Genomic DNA, 18,196 nt, shown 5'->3' with positions numbered 1-18,196 from the left:
GCATGGTTAAAATGGCAACTAGAGAACTTTAACCCCATATGATCCGTCGACTAATGATGATATTTCACGTCAGCACTGTGGTCGGTGCAAGCTGGTAGCGGAATTCGTATCGACCTGCCATCGCCGGGATCGAACCCCGGTTCCCCTCATTGGAAGGCGAACGCTCTAGCCCCTGTGCCAACGCAGCTCCCACCAACCTTCATTGGCAATTATTAATAATAACTGATGAAAGTGATTAATATTCATAATTGTACCTTTGGGAGTACTGATCCAGGAGGAGTTTCCTTGTTTTCTGGATTGGTTTAAAATTACAAAGCTACGGAGTTAAACATTAGTGATATTTGGTCAATTTAGGAATTGGTAACTGGGCGGAGTGAGCTTGACGCTAGCTTTTATCCATCAATCTTCTTATAACCCTATATTGATTGTGTGACCAAACTTTTTCGCCAAAGCAATTGGCGTTGTTTAAACAAAAGCTATTGTTAGAGGAAGCCATTTTCTGTATTTGGCTGCGCGGGATTTCCTATTTCATCATCATGAAAGTTTTAATTACAGGTAATTCTTATTAATTAAAGATTTATAATATTAGTGTACGTTTCATAGCAGTATGTAAAAAAATTGCATGAAATTTTTAAAAAGATTAATGAATTTTATTAAATATCTGTGAATACCACGCGTTAGATTTTAAAGTAAATAGTTTGTAAAATGTATGTATTTTAACACTCCGTCGGGCGCGTCTCGAAACTTACGGCATCGGGCGCGATGTGTCTGTCAGATACATCTCTGTTTTGTGTGTTTTCTGTTAATATGTATTACTTTAAATCTCCTATTTTTACTCTTTTTAGGTCCAGGCTTTTACACCCGGACCTTTTATTAGTTTTTTATGTATATTTTTAATTTTTATTTAATTTTCATATATTTTTTAATATTTTCAATAATAATTTTTATTTATTAATCACAAACGCTATTACAAAAGTTAAATGCTGTAAAAAACATTTAATTAAACATGTTAAACTGTTGAAAAAGTATAAAAAGGACAGTTATGCACAAATAATACATAATATAAAAGTGACAAATCAATTATTATAATTGAATCCGATTCTAAATTTAAGTCAAATTTTTTCTTCCGATCTGTTTTGCCCATTTAAGTATTATTGTCCTTTCCTACATAAAAATCATCATTATTAACATCATCATCGAGTTCTGATTCATTATAAACACTTTTACTGCCATGACAATCAACTTCACGTGTTTCTAAAATATCTTCTTCGTCAGCATCACTTTCATCAAATTCTTCGGCATTTAATTCCTCATTTCCGTCACTAAATAAAATACTATGAACTAGCTCTAGGTCTTTCTGATTTTTCAAATCTAAAAAGCGTTTAGCACTCATCGTAGGAAAAAGATAAATCAAAAACGCTCAGGGAATCTCGATACTTCCATGTAGCTTCACGAGACAAACGTTATCGGGCGCGTGTATCTAACAGATACAAAATTTCAAACAAGCTTAGAAACAGGAAATACTCCTACACCGAACTGGTCACTACTGCATTCCAAAGTAGCAGGGGGCCAGATGGACAGATACTGATAAGGTCAAGGTCGTAAGAAAATGTTTTAGGGGACAAAAGCAGAGATATTGACACGCCTGTATCTGTCAGATCAACGCGCCCGATGGAGTGTTAAGAAAATCGTTATAAAAATTCATTTATCAAAGTTTTTCTCTGCTTCCTTAGAAATCCTTTGTTTGATCTGCCGAAATTTTGTGAAGCAGTTTAGTAATGAAATTTCATTTAGTTAAATTACTTGATTTATGTTTATTTTAGTGACATAATACAGAGGTATCTTTTTTTTCTATGAAATATATTGCTAATTAAAATTTATTTTATATAGAAAGATTAATATTGAATTTTCTTAAAAATAGTGAAGAGGGTTTTGATCATGTCTAAAATAATTTGTTTCAATTTTATTGTAAACTAATCTAAAAAAAAAATTCTGAGAGAAATGGAACAAATTTAGATAATATTTATCATTTTCATTCACAGTTACTGCATTCATTATTATTCTTTTAGGTTGTCTTAACTATTGAATAAATTATGAGCATGCATACTTTCAAAAAAAAATTTTATTTTATAGGTGTATCACATTTATGTGCAAAACAATTTGTACTCAATATTTTGTTTTATTTAAAATACATGATGCAAATACTATAATAAATTAGAAGATAATTCAGATTAGCAAGTTATCTTAAATTTAAGTTATCTTTATTGGATATTAATATGAAATTGAATTTTTTCAATTATTTAACTTCTCAAACTATATCTATAATTGTATTTTTTTCATTACCCTAAGATTTTTGACAGTTTATGTAGACAATGTAAAGCAAACTTTTCATATTTCTTCTTTCTCTTCATAAAATACTTTTTTACTAGGTGATTCCCTGGCGAAGTATTTGACTAATTACTTAAATGCTGAATGAAAATGGGATATCGATGTTTGCACACCCTGGAATCGGTGTGGACAAATTAAGTGTGCAGTTGTGAAGGGACGATTGTGTTTTTGTCTTAATTCATGTTGGTAAGTTGAAATGTAATTTATTTACATATTTAATGATTATGTATCTAAACCATTTGTTGGCATTGTTAGTATCTTGTGTAACTATTCTAATTCAGATACTTATTTATTTTTTTATTAATATTACTTATGGTTGTGCTATAAAATAATAATTTATTTTGCTTTTCTTAAAAATAAAGGAACTAATGATGTGCAATTGGGTACAATGCCCAACTTTAAAAAACTGGCTTGTGTTGCTAATAAAATTTGTGGGGTTATTGGGGAGATTTTGTTTGGTTATCTGTGGAAGAATAATTCTGGGTAGCCAGCCGCCAGGAACTAATAAAAAGAGAAGGGAACTCAGAAGGTATAACTCGTAACCACCCCCAGACAACTATCTACATGTGTTTTGTTTTTTTTGTTATTAAATTTGCAAGTTTAAAATCTGTTTAGCACCTTGGCGATTGTAGTTGGCACGGCAGATCACAATACAGAAATATTTCTGAGTTGTTTTTCTCGAACAAAGAGTTTAGAAATTTCTCTTGCTGAAAGATCAGTGTATGCATCAACATTTTGTTAATCTTGAAAACGTCACTATAAAGCGATTCAATGAAGTAATTAAAACTTTGTGAATTTTACTTGGGCTAATGTTCTGTGAATCAGCTTTATCTGTGGATGAATGTATTGGTTAAGATCACATACATTTAAACTGCCAGGGCCATATTCAACTAGCAAACATCTTTGAAGAATGCATAGCAAAGTTGCTAAAAAAAGAAGTGTATTTATACGCAACGTTATATACTACTAATATAAAAATATTGTATCTTGACTTGACATTTAGCCAGATAACCAGAACTCATCCCATACAAATAAGAAAGAGTAGTCACAGTCAGATATCTGTTTAGAAGAGATTTGGGTCCGTTAACGAACTATTCACAAAATATCTTTTCATAGAAACGGACATTTCACAAAATAATTTATCCTTTACTCAGACCCTTCACAAATTTGTTTATCTTCATTATTGTTTTGTTAATCGAATAAACCCTTCCCGGGGGGGGGGGGAGAACGACATATGTAATCTAAATAAATTCTGTCTTCGGCAGACACTTCTTCCTTTATTCGTCCGAAATGAATATTCTGCGTTCAGCAGTATAGGCAAAATACCAAATATTTGCATGTTGCATCTCTAATTTAGTAGCAGCAATTGCTGTTTATTTTTTAAATTTTAATTTTTTTAATTATAATTTTACAGTGTTGGGCATAATCTTGTAAGTCTTTACAATTTAAAAACTCCTTGAAAAAGTTTTTTTTTTTTTTTTTTTTTTTTTTTTTTTTGCAATAACAGACCCTATTTGCACAAATTCACAAAAGCAGGACCCTGGTTGAAAGAATGTAACTTAACGTTTATTTTATATTCACAAATTACAAGTAATTTTTTCCCAATTTTACAAATACGGACCTTTTACAGAATGTCTGGACAGATCCCTGACAGTACTTGAACAGATTTAGTACTATGATGCTGTAAAGAAAAATATTCAGTAGAGAGTGTTTTTTTCTAATATTCTTATCTGTGCTACTTTACACAATGCAGAAATTTTTTTAGCTGCAATAGAATATTTTATGACTAGTTCTCTCTCTCAATGATTCTGGTTCTACCCTTAAAGGACAGAGGGAAGATTGTTTAGAGCATTGTACCTGAATTATAAATACTCTTCCACTTTAAATGCCTTTGGTAAAATATACTAAATGAATATTGCTAATAACGCTAATGAATAATGCCAGTTGCTATTTCTAAATAGCAATGGGTATATGTTCAACACTAAAAGAGATTATAAAAAATTTTAGATTGCACGGAGATTGATCTAATTCTATTCTTTGTTAGCTTAAATGAGATCTAGACTCAACAGAAGCTAATATGAGTGTCTCAGTTAGTATCTTTCTCTTTTATTACTATAATGTTGTGATTATTCGGAGAATTTATTATTTTTAACAGTGGCATTATACCTTAATCGTTGTGAGTTTTTTTCCCCCAACTGTATTGTTATAGTACGGATTGTTTACTGTTAGTACAGCACTGTTTATAAATTATTACAGTATTAATAAAATAATTAAAGTCAGAATGAATTAAATGATCTTTTAATGTTTATCAGTATTTGTCTTTAATCACACCGTGGTTAAGGAAAAGACAGTGCCCTACCAGTTAGTATATTCCTCTTTTATTAATAATATATATTCTTTTACTTTGATTATTTCAAAAATATTTATTACTTTTGTTTTTATCAGTGGCATTTATTGCATTCTAAATAAAAACTAATATAATGTTTGATTTAGATACTAATAAGTTTAGAAAATTAATTTATGATTTTATTTTTTTATTCTTGTAAAAGGTTTAGAAAATAATATTCATTAAGGAACTGGTGATGTCGACAGAATTTAGATGATTAGATACTAAAAAACTGGGAACAGTGCAATCAAACCTGAACAATGGACAAACACATCAACATGTACTGGCTCATCATTAAAAGTCAGCATGGGGATAACACAACATGCACACTCCATGATCCATCATGGACTCGTGCCTTTAAGAAGCCTACGTGGCTGTCTCTAGGGTAAACGGTGCACACACCAACTGAACAATTGGCTGTGGGGTCATTTATGTTGTGTAAAGAAAATATAATAAAATCTGTGCCGTGACTAACTATTAAATGCTGTGATGTAATGTCCTGTGATTGTCTTGTTCTTAAAGCCATTAGTCTTTATATGTAAACCCTGATTGATGCTGCAATAGAAATATTAAATAATATTAATCATACACTTTCCCTCTCTTTCAGATGTAAGTAACCTGACTAAATTGGGGATCTGCAAAAAGAAAAAATCGAGTAACAAAGCTAATGTTGCAATAATTTACACTCCTTTTTTATGTCTTGATTTTAAAGTGACAGATGTGTCAAATCCCCGAGTATGAGTTTGAGTGATGCTTCCACCCAAAAGAGTTGTGAGACCACTCTGAAAGTGTCGCAAGTATGCCATATGCGTGGAAAAAGATGGATATGCCAGATTTAATAATAATAAAAAAAATTCTGTTAATCTGTGCTTATAACTTAAAACCTATACTTCTGTGCTAAATGTTCTTTCACTCTGTAATTCAAATTGATTCAAACTAATGTATGCAATCCTTTATTAGATTCACAATTTGAAGAGTTGTGCTTTTATCTCTATACTTAACCATTGGTTGAAATCTTAACAAGGTATCTTGATTACAATATTAATTTGAAGCAACTTGTTCTCTTCTAGCTTTTGCCTGGATTCTGCTGATGATTCATGTTTGTCCCGGGGAATGGTCTCACAGCATTGTCTGCTTAAAGCTTTTCTGTGAGATATATTTACCAGGACTTGATTTTCTACAATGGTTTATGCAGAGTCTCATTTAGTTTGAAGAATATCTCTGTACCGTAACAAGATAACATTTCAGTCATTGATTTTGCTATATGTATTAAATATAATTGTATATTTTTTAAATTCATAAAAATAATTAAGCTCTTTATTTTCCGGTACGGTTGTCAGTTATTAATATAACTGAAGTCTTTGATTGGATTCTGATCCACTGTAGAATTTTAAAGTAACACGATTTCTATTTTTTTATCTAGAAAAATGCTTTTATTTTACAGCTGGCTAAGCAGACAATAGCATAGCTGCCAACTGTTCAGAATTTTTCGGATTTGTTCCTAATTTTTAAATCCAATCTGATATTTTTATAAAAATTCTGAATTTTCATAAAATTTTTGATTTTAAACCAATCCTTTTTTCTGATCGCCACAAGCATGCATCCTGTGATTATTGTGCTAAAGTAATTTTTAGTAGCTTTTTATTGGAAAATATTATTCCAATAGCTGTCTGTAGCTGATTATTTCACTAAATTATTATTTTTGGAAATTTTTTTTTTGTAGTATTTAAACACTTGCATCAGAAATATTTGTTTATGATGTAGATTATTATTTACCAGTGTTTTATAATTTGGAGATAAATAATTATATATTAATAGGTAATGTTTGTTTTTAATATATTATACCGGTATTCCTAATTATAAAACATTAATATTATAAGTTTCCCACAAAAGATAGTGTTTATAGTTTTGTTTTACTAATTTACATATTTAAGTATATGTCTATTAATGTTATGATTTAATAATTAAATTTTTATCTTACTCTCGTAATTAGTGCGTATAATTTTGTCGCATATAGTGTTCCTCATTTTTGATTCCTAAGGTTGGCAGCTATGCAATAGTTATAAAGAAAGACTTAGCTGCTCTTTTTCTCAGGATGATGCCACTGATAGTGGTCATAGACCTTATATGATTGCATCTGCAAGCACCTTCATAGAGTCAAGCTAGCTACCATACTCTGTCTATTGTGTAAGAACAAAAACAAATATACGTGCTTCAAATTCTCAGATCCAACTTGAATAATTTTTTTTTCTTCCTTTTTTTATACTTTTTACATATGCTGTACTCTTACCACTAAAAATAAATATATTCAAAAGAAAATTTATCTCATTTATTTATTCTTTCTTGAAGATGTATATCAAGAGAAAGATACTATTTTATAGTACATATGTATCCAAGGTGCTACTACTATAACACTGCAACTATTTCAGTTTAAATGAATCTCAAGTTGGAATTTAATGCTACTATATTTAATTAAAATTTTGAAAATACGTCCAATAGTACGTTTAGAAGTTATTTGACTAAAATATTTATAAGTATTGTACAAGGGCTAGCTCTTGACCTGAGAAAAAAACAAGAGTTTCGGGAAACGGAAAGCGTTAGTTAACTTATTTTTAACGAACTGTAATTCAACTTTTTTTTATTTTCAACTAGCTGAATATCCACTCTTTGAACAGGATTAATAAAATCAAAAAAACAATAACTCGGTACTGAACAACCCAATGAAATCGTGGACAAAACTGAACGGTATATACTGACAAAATTAATAAGCAAAAACATAACAAAACCTGTTTTTTGTTGTTCAGCCCATTAAAATTGAGATTAACTGTATTCAACATTATTAGGTATACTATCGAAATTAACCATTAACTTGGAATTTTTGTAAATAAGTAATTTTTTTAATTTATATAATAGGAATTACCCATATTAATTAAGCATTATTGGCGACAATAATAGTATGGCGCTTGTTTACGATTAATCTATACGAATAAGTACCTGAACTCCATAAATGTTGCTTTTTGTAACATAATGGCTTACTTTTTAGTATTTCAATATGCATCTATTACATTACTTAAATGAACTGAGCGTCAGCATTAACACTTTGACTCAGAATTTTCATTAAATATATTTTTTTTTCATTATTTCTTTTTATTTATTCATGTCAGGATAGGTGAGAAATAAATTTAGAAGTTTAATAATATTTGGTGAGATGAAATATAACGTGAAACACCATGTCTTTTCCTGCATAAAAAGTCAAATATTTCAAACGCGGTTCACTTCCAAACAATTTAACTAATATGCAGTTATTTAAATCTTAGCGAAACAGTTATTTATAATTGAAACTTCTTTAATTTACAAAATCATTAATACATTTTCGAATATGAATCAAAAAAAGATTTTTCCAAACTAATTCTTTTGAATTTTATATTTCAGTAAAATATATAATTCCATAATCTAACAAATATTTTTTATCAGCTGTTTGACTTTTTATTTTTAAAGAGAGAATACCAAAAAAATATATATATTCTTACTAGGAATTAAAAGGCCAGAGAAAAAGAAAAGAGGGACAGCGGTTAATAAAACTGAAGTAATTTTCTACGTTTTTCCTAAGCAAATTAGTACCACTTTCCCATTAATTTTGCCTTTCATTGCAAAAGAATTTTTTTTAAATTTTAATTACCGCTGTTTTTAAATTATTTACTTATACCGAAACACATTTTGACAGACGTGACAAATTAAATACGTGATTTCAGATAACTTTAGAGATAATTTGGTGACATATTGCTACCACGTAAATTTTTTTTTCATTGTAGTTGTTTACGTCGCACTAAAGCTGCTCAATGGGCTATTGGTAACGGTCTGGTAAACATTCCTAACAATCATCTGAAGACATGCCATCACAATTTTGAACTCTGCCGAGGTGAGGCTCCCTTCTCTTCGATAGACCGACGACATGCGCGTGAAGTCAAGTACTTACGTATAACATTTTAACGAGAACCAATACCTCACACCCTCGGTCCCTTCACAGATTGATCCAAGTAGTTTTTCACCCGCACGCTGACAGCGGCCAGATATGCTCGACTTCGGTGATCTGCTGAGAACGTGACAACAATCAGTCAATTGCGGAACTGTTGTTGATTGAAATTATGACGTAGCGAGAAAAAAAAACTAAATAAAGTACAAGCAATAACTCTTTTTTATTGTTATTAAATAGAGCTATAAAGTATCGATGATGTTATCTTTAAGATTTTTGAGGAAACAACGGCTAAGGCTTAACCAGTCAATCCCGCTTAAAGGAATATCATCAGTTTCAGCCAAATCTATGCAATTGAGCGGGTTATTCGATTAAAAGGATAGTGCAATATTCTATCCTAAATTTCTGCGAAATTTTATTTTTAATCGTATTTAATGCAAATTATAGTGTTTTGATTAAATAAACTTAGTTTTATGATCAATAAACAATTTTGATTAATAGTATCTGTGTTAGTATCATAAAATATAAATGTCATTTAAAGTTATATAAAAATAAATCAATATTAGTGAATAGTATAATATATAGGTACTAAAATATTATTTGATCCCTTCCGAAAAAATCTATAATTGAAGACTATTTTTATACCCGTTTAATTCGTCAATTTATCAAAATTAGATTTTCCCTTTCAGTTTCTATTAAGACTTTCATGAATAATTGCGTATTCCTCTCAAACGCATAGTCAGATTATTTATTTTAAATTTTTTTTTCTAACCTCGTCTTGAGAATTTCCAAATTAATGAGCTATTTTAGTTTGGAATTTTTTTTAATATATCGTTTCCCAGATTCATTGCCCCCCCCCCCTCGATTAAGTCAAATCCATCCTTTTCTCGCTGAACTTGCAATCATTCTCAGAGTTATTCTCTGGATTAAGCAATAATTATTCTTACTTAAGAGAAAGACACACTGTATACTGATTTGTTACGTTTTTGAAATTTTTTCTTATGAAAGCTAATAGCGCACCAGGAGGGGACCACAAATCTTGACTACAAAACAAATCACTCTGTACCTTTTTAAAATTCTAAATGATGTGTAAGTAAGTACAATTTGTCTAAAGTAAGAACTCCCCTATTCGTCTGGACCTGTGGGGGTGACTATGGTAACAAGGTATAACTATTTCAAATAGGGGTGTGGGTCACTATTTAGGATATATTTTGTCTCGGGTGGGGGAGAGAAAGGGAATCATTTTTCTTCATATTGCCCTAAAGTGTTTCCCAAAGTGTGGTACGCGTACCCCCAGGGGTACGGGAACAGTTTAGCGAGGGTACGCGTCCTTATGCGAAATATCTTGCAATAAACGAAAATTTCAAACAAACTTATTTAAAAACAAAGCTAGCCATGAAAATTTACGATTACGTATTTTTCTATTTGCTATTTTTTGCGGAGTTTGCAGTTAATAATTAGTGGTGTCAACAGCCAGTTGTGATTTTTAACTTTTGTGCAATTTTTTTTTATAGTAAAAAATACACTCATTTTTTTTATTAGTGGTACACAGCATTACGAAAAATTTAGAAAGGGTACACAAAAGTCATAAGTTTGGGAAACACTGCCCTAAAGTAAAGAGAAGCTACCCTCCCTGAAATTCGCTATTCTTGTTTCCTTAGCAGCAGACGGCCTCAGATTTAGTGGCGGGGGGAGTTCTTACAGTAAACAAACTATAATTCAAAGAGGGGTAAAACACTCGTCGCTCACTTCAATGTATAACTAGCAGCAAGATTAGATTTTTTTTTTTCAATTTTACCCCTAACACCTGTTTAGACCAACTAATGAACAGGACCCTTTTGAAGTGACCACCTATTGTATCCTTATCTTAACTGAAAAACGAAAATTTCATTTTAGTTAGTGAAGCATTTCTCCAAAATAAACAAATTTTTTTCATTTCAGTACCTCTTCTTCATGCAATTAGGCGGGGACAAAAAACAAAGAATGTCAGTTTAAACGGGGAAGTTTAACATTAGTTGCATACAAAATTATTTGGTTCCATTCGTGTAAGCTTGTTATTCGATTATCCGACATGTAATTAAGTGGACATGACGCAAGAAAGTTCCAATCCGTTTTTCGCTCGAACGGTTTGTAATATAATGTTTTAATGTGAACAATAATCTTCGTGCGACGAACTATTAGTATGCCAAATTTCATTGCTCTCTGTCGGATGGTTTAGTCCAGGGGTGGCAAACCTTTATGTCTCAACGTGCAATTTTTTCTAAAAAAATGTTTAATGAACTAGTTAATGTATAGTTTGTCTAAAGTAAAAACTCGCCTAGCCATTTGTCAAGACCCTTGGCGGTGACTATGGTAACGAGGTCTAACTATTTCAAGGGATGTGGGGTCATTGCTTAGGACAGATTTTGGCTAAGATTCAGCGAGAGTAAGAGGACTTTTTTTCCAGTCTATTGTGTTAGCCCTAGAGTGAAGAGAAGCTACCTTCCCTCCCCCCCAATGCCCTCCTGTGTTAACATTGTTCGTCAATTCGGACATTAACAGGGCAGATTTGTTGGCCTCTCTTACAAGGGCACCATATTAGGTGGGCCAACGTTGCTCCCACAGTAAGGACAGATAGTACAGAGAAGAAAAGAACATCCATGCCTTGCCCGGGATTCGATCCCAGAACCTTTCTGGTGCAAAGGCAGTTCCCTAACCCCTCCACAGGTCGGTCGGCTAGCTACCTTCCCTGGAATACGCTATTCTTGTATCCATAGCAGCAGACGGCCTCAGACCATGTGGCGGGGGGAGTTCTTAGCTTAGACAAACTATAAATACTCTGTTAAATTCTGCATCCATTTATAATTACATTCATGTTTTTAAAATATAGGAAAAAACAAGTGAGTGCGAGCGAAAAGGACACATAGCCTCTAACATAATTGGATATAAATAGGAGAACAGATTTTAAATTATCTTAAGTTAAAGCTAGACGCCCGGTGGCTGAGTGGTAGTGCTTTGCGCTCCCGTGCCACCGGTCCTGGGTTCGATCTTCAGGCCGGGCAAGGTTGACTCAGCCTTTCATCCCTTAAGTGGGTAGACAAATGAGTACCAAGCATGCTTGGGAACTAAACACTTGGGGTTCCGCGTTCGGCTGACCACCTAACTGGAACATCTGCTCCTGTACCCCAGAGCCCAATGTCAAGAAAACTGAGATGGGCCCAGTAGGCCTTGGCCCCCTAGGGGCTGTCGCGCCACTGAGTTTAGTTTAAGTTAAAGCTACATTTTTTTCCTTCGGCGTAATTTAGTTAAGCTAAGATTATAAGAAGTAAAATTATGACCGCGGCAGTACCTATAGAGTGGGGGGAGTCTCTCCCCCTCCCTATATATATGTGTGTGTGTGTAACATAAAGCGCTTCAACTAATCTTTTTATGTTATTCCTTTGTCGAAGTCTTTTTCTTAATTTACTATTCTAAACTAAACGCTCTTGCACTTTAATATTCACATCCTGTCTTGTAATCTACTTTTGGTTACTCGAGTAACAGTTTTGATTTTTCCCCTTATTTGAACTGAGAGAAAGACTTTTTCACTCGCCTTATTTAAAATATAGATTTTGTTTTATAACCGTCGTTGAACAGCCGACCCAATTTTAGGTTTACGACTCCTAATGTTCAACTCTGTAACCTTGTAATTTTGAACAAATTCAGAAGACAAGGAAATTTTTGTTTCAGTACCCTCAGAGGTATTGATTTGTTATAGGAACATGGAGGACTTTGCAACTCGATAGATTTAACTTGCATCAGTCACCATTTACTACACGGGCAGTCTTCGGCCGGCTGTGGATGAACCCACGAACTCTTGGGCATGGGTTCAGTGCCCTACTATCCAGGCCTATAATAGATAGATTTTATTTTATTTTATATCCGTCGTAGAACAGCTGATCCAATTTTTGGGTTTACGACCACTAATGTTCAACTCCGTAGTTTTGTAATTTTATAATTAAAAACTGGAAAGTTCCGCCCCTTGTTTACGTTGCTGATCAACCCTCATGGTTGCTTCTCATTAATCATTGCGGATTAAGAGAAAAAAACCGTTTATTTCCATAAATTACGATCGAATTGCTATTTACATTTTGAAGATGACTAAATTTAGACAAAACAATAAAATTGGTACCAATCAAAAAAATTGGAGCATCCTGTAGAGTTAATACTCAGTGAAGATGGAACCAAGGGAAAGAGTATTCGCCTCTGAATGAGGTGAACCAGATTCGAATCCCAATAATGGCTGGTCGATACGAATTCCGCACCCGGCTTGCACCTACTACAGTGCTGATGCAAAATATCCTCCACGGTAGACGGATTATAGGATTTCGTGGTTTTTTTCTTCGTGTAACGCAAACGCGGGTTAGTTTCAATAAAAAAAATTTCCCAACACTTGATCCAAGAGTTCCCTTGTCTTCTGGATTGGGTACAAAATTACAAGGCGACGTTGTTGAACATTGGTAACAGTAAACCCAAAATTGGGTCGGCTGTTGAACGACGATTATGAAATAAAATAAAAACCACGCGCTCCAATCACAATATTTTTCAGTAATATCCCGATTTTTTTTTTCTTTTTTGAGAGTCAGATTTAAAGCTCTTAAATATCATTACTTAAACTGCATAACATATTTGAGTTTGGATGGAGTTGGACGACTGCATTCAAATCATCCTATTACAATCATTGTTGTCGAAACTGGTTGTCGTAATAATTTCATTTAAAAACAATAAAAGGTTTCAACTTAAACAGGGCATTTCATAAAGTTCAACCTTAATGTATATTTTTAAAATCCTTGATGAAATTTAAGTAAAAAAACGAGTACACACATTAAGGGTCATAAATTAATATTTAGGCAAGGAAAAAAAAATCAAAATTTAATGAATCACGACTGATGAAGGTGGGATTGACTTAAAACTTGTGATTACTAGAGTAAACAAAACTTAGAAGGCGATTAAAACTTAACACGTTCGTGTGTCATCGGCCATTCAAACTGGTTTTCTATTTTTCATACCGCCTATTTACCAATTAATTTAACTGATACGATGAAGTTGTCATTTTTTCTCCTCTATGAAATATCAATTTGCAGCTTTAACAACGTGTTAGATGTAATTACAGAACACCCTGTATGATATACAGTATTTTACGTGATTATTAATTAGGTAAATTTCACAATCAAATTTAAATTTTAATAAGATAAATAGCTTTTCTAATACCTAAAATTTAAAAATATCATTTTTTAACTTCTTGTAATTACTACGTCTCTTCAAAATTATGTTGAAAAATTATGATGTTAAGAATGATATAAAATGTTTCATACCTTTTAAAATACACATCTTTTTATAATCATTAATGAATAAAATACAAATAATATTTAATTCTTAAAGGTTAACATTTAACATTAGTTTTGGACAAATAAATTTTACTGTAATGTGAAAATATTTTTAAATTCTTGAATTTAACTTCATAGATACGACGGAAATGCGAATTGTCATAGCATTTGTGCTCATATTTTCGACCGCTCTTTAGAATGAGCTATTGTAAAAAGTTGCATAGATTTTACGAAAAAAAGAACAACTTAGTGTTCAAACGATATTGAGGAGCATTTAGAATGTCGAAGGCACTCTGGAAAGAAAAAAAAAAGTGAATAAATAAAATTCTGCTGCTTTTATCCTTGTGTTTCATACTAGGTTTATCAGGCATGTTGCAAATATTGATGAGCTTTCTTTAATATCATTGATGTTTGGAACAGTGTAGTCGATTCTGGTAATGCTGTCATTAAACTATAACTGAAATTTCATCTAGAAAGAGTCAGTCCAGTTTGAGCTTTATCCTAATCACACTTCTCTTCAAATACAATTAATTCATATATAAAACGTAGCAAATCAAAATTGAAACATTATTTATTGATTACCAGTTAACCTCACTATTTTCCTTAGTAGTAAGCAATGAAAACTCACCACTCATGCTCTAAGGAAAATCTTTTTCAATGGTGCATTAGAGTTCAAACAGCGATTTTACAAATAAACAATTAAAAATAAATAATAAAAAGTACTGTTAAATTAATGGGGTATGCCTTTTTATTCTATGCAAGAATCATGAAGATAAGTATAGGCTTACTGTTTGCGGGTTGCAGCCCAAGGATAGTCAAAGGGTCATCTAAGAAATGACAAAAATAAATAAAATAAAAAAAGCTATATTCAATAATTTTTTTGAAAAAAAATGTCAAAATTCCAAAACTGCTAAACAGTATGAGAAAGAGCCTTAGTGCAGATTATACATAAAATGCAAATTCTATACATGCAAATAAAATAAAAATTATATATATATATATATTTTTTTTTCATGAGTAAAAAATTAACTAAATATTTAACAAATCTCATTTTCTGTATTAAATTTATGAAAATTTATTTTAGCCATGATAGAAAAATGAAGAAAAAAAATTATATATGTGTAACATGCTATGAAAAAATGAAACTTTACTTTACTTGTAGCTTTTTTTTAAGACTATGTACAAAAGCAGCTTCTTTTTTATATTAGGTTTTATTTCATACCAAACTTAGAGTACATTAACATTGATACAAATGGTAAATAAATTAAGAATTTAATATACTTTTTATGACCATTTAAACTGTAGTTGATTTAGACTAAGAAGAAATAATACACTTCTCCATTTGATTACAAAACAAGAAATTATTATTTTAGGCTATAAAGTAGCAGTAACCATGTAAGCATAAACAAATACTGTTAATTCAAATAATAAAAAACAATTTAATTCTATTTACTTAAGCTGATTTGAAATGAGATCCACAATCCCTTAAGATGTTCTTTGGTCTCTTTATGTTTCTAAACAAAGCATAAAAAATAAATGCCCTTTTAACATAAAATGATAGTTGTACTGTAAAAAAAATGTCTTCCTTCATGTTTCAGCATTCATACATAACTTTTTCAGAAAAAAAAATCTATATATATATATATATATGCTTGCAACATTTAGACCAATTTAAATTAGATATTCATTCAACACAAAACAATCCTATAAAAAATTTTAAAAAAAACTTTGATGAAATAAAAATTAGAGTAAATTATTTACACTTTTTAATATTGTGTTCAATAAACAAATTTTGTGTATTATAAAATCATATTATGATTGTGAGAAATAGAGACACTTTTTGAAAAGCCATACAATCTCCGGTACACAAAAAAATATATGAAAACAGACACGAAAGCCACACATCAATTAAAACGAAAATGTATTAAAATTCATCTGAAAGTAAGATCCAGTCAGTGGTGTTACATCCTTTAGAACTGCTCTTAGAAGATATTAGAGGGTATGTTGTAATTTTGCAGTACAGCCAATGGTGGATACGATGTATTTTAGATGTAACTATAAACTACGAAGAAGTTAAGATACGTTTTCTACAGCCTCATGGACCCTCACTGTCATACTCGTACCCACAGAAGCCTTTGATATTGAAAGTAAATAAATCACAGATCATTTAGAAGGTTGAAGTACTAACAACAACAGGTTAAGATTTTTTCAAACCGTCTAATGAGATAAAAATAATTAACAAAAAAATAGCACTACATCATTCCTAACTATTTCATAAAATTTTATAATGCTTATATGTTTAAAAAATTACTAATTCTGTTCATAACATATTGTAACAGAGTTAATAATCATAATTTTAAAAAATATTTTCAATGAAATAAATGTTATTCCTATCTTGTAACTATTTCACATATTTTTTGCATATCAAAAGGTAAACCATTTTTTAATAAGAAAAATATAATACACTTGCTAAAAATAAAAATGTTATTTTCGATTTCATTTTAGGAGACAAAAGTATGGGATAAATACTACTTTTGATATGAATGATCATTGATTTATATATTGGTTTAAGAATTTTAGGCTTTTTACTCAGTTTTCCATGTATATTGTATGAAATGTCTTAAAGGGGAAAAAAGTTGTACAGCATACCACTTTCAATTAATAAAAATTTTGGTTTGCAATAATTAATGTTTTTTTTTTTTAAATTTCAATTTCTATGCTACAAATTTGAAAGGTGTAGAAGAATGTTGTAGTTAAAAAAAAATATTTCTTTCATAATTCTTTGAGACCACATATCACAGGTCAAATCAGGTTGCTTTGAAAGTTGACCTAGCCTCAGAAAGTCATATAAGGTATCAAATGAAAGGTTTATTGCAATGGTGTTTCAAATCTTTTTTTAAACACCATTTACTTTCCTCTAAAGTAAAAAAAAAGTAACTTATAAAATAAAAGTTCTTAAAGTAACTTTTTTTAAGTAAAAAAAAAATACAGTTATTTATATGTATGCAAGTTAGTGGTTTTTTCAGTGAAAATTTTATTTTTTCAAGTGTTTATAACTTGGACAAATTTCAAATTAAAAACTGTTCGAATTGTTTACTTTATCATGTGTGCATGTTCCACCAAATTTCATTAAAATAGTAGGGGGGTCAGTTCAAAAGTGATTGATATATTGTTCAATGACTCATTATGAAATTTTTCCTTTACTAATATTTCTTTCTACTTATTATATAAATATAATTCAAATTTTAAAGGATCTTTATGATTGATAGTTTCTAAATCAAAAATTTTACTCTTATATGCTTCAAATATAGATTTTTATATATTTATTATTTGATTGTTACAAAATTGTTTTTCTAATAAAGCAGTGGTAAGTTTAAAAAAAGCAACATTTTTATACTAGCCACTTGATGCACATTTGACCTAACTCTTAATACACAGCAGTAAATAATATGTAATCAAAAATTTAATATATCATCATAAAAGTAAGTAGGCAACTATTCGAAAATAAATTTCATGTAACATGAATTTTTTTCATTTCCAATATTATTGTTATTTCCACAGAATTTTTATCATTTCAATATTATTGCTTATCATGATGTGCTTAGATTCACAAATATATTATTACTTTTCATTACTTCCAAATAAATATATAATAATTGATAACCACATAAAAATTTTACCGATTAATTTTTCTCTTGCCATAGTTTTATTAACTAGCGATAATTTTATTTTATTAAAACTGCGGGTTACAAATTCATTTATAAAATGTTAGAAGTAGAAACACTTTTAATGTCGAATAAACATAATATATAAACACTTAAACATCAATTTGAACTTTACTCCAGAATTATTTTTTATGTTACAATTATAATGCTTAATAATTAAGTACAAATGTTAGGAAATATGCATAGGATGATTAGACATTACATGGCATAATTATTCTTTTAATTTAGATCCGAATTTTCTTTTCCTTACAACAGAACGTAAGAAAATTATATAAATATTGCAGCTAAGCTTTTATAAGAGAATACTTAATTTAAAAGTATTTAAGAGCACCCGTTAACATACTCTTAATATCAAAATGACATACTTTTATTTAAAAAC

The 18,196-nt window shown here is 30.6% G+C and overlaps 1 long non-coding RNA gene across 1 annotated transcript; it reads left to right on the top strand.

The window, feature by feature from the left end:
• Positions 1–343: 343 nt before the first annotated feature.
• Positions 344–5,348, top strand: LOC147809365 (uncharacterized). Its single transcript, XR_015433732.1, has 3 exons — positions 344–555; positions 2,430–2,574; positions 4,938–5,348. It is a non-coding gene; the product is annotated as an uncharacterized LOC147809365 (long non-coding RNA).
• Positions 5,349–18,196: the final 12,848 nt, after the last annotated feature.

This window comes from Parasteatoda tepidariorum, chromosome 5 (assembly GCF_982258835.1).
Source record: "Parasteatoda tepidariorum strain Cologne lab strain chromosome 5, Ptep-v5.0, whole genome shotgun sequence".
Classification (NCBI taxonomy): domain Eukaryota; kingdom Metazoa; phylum Arthropoda; class Arachnida; order Araneae; family Theridiidae; genus Parasteatoda; species Parasteatoda tepidariorum.
Note: the sequence above shows the minus strand (reverse complement) of the source record. Positions and strands in the feature narration are given on the sequence as shown.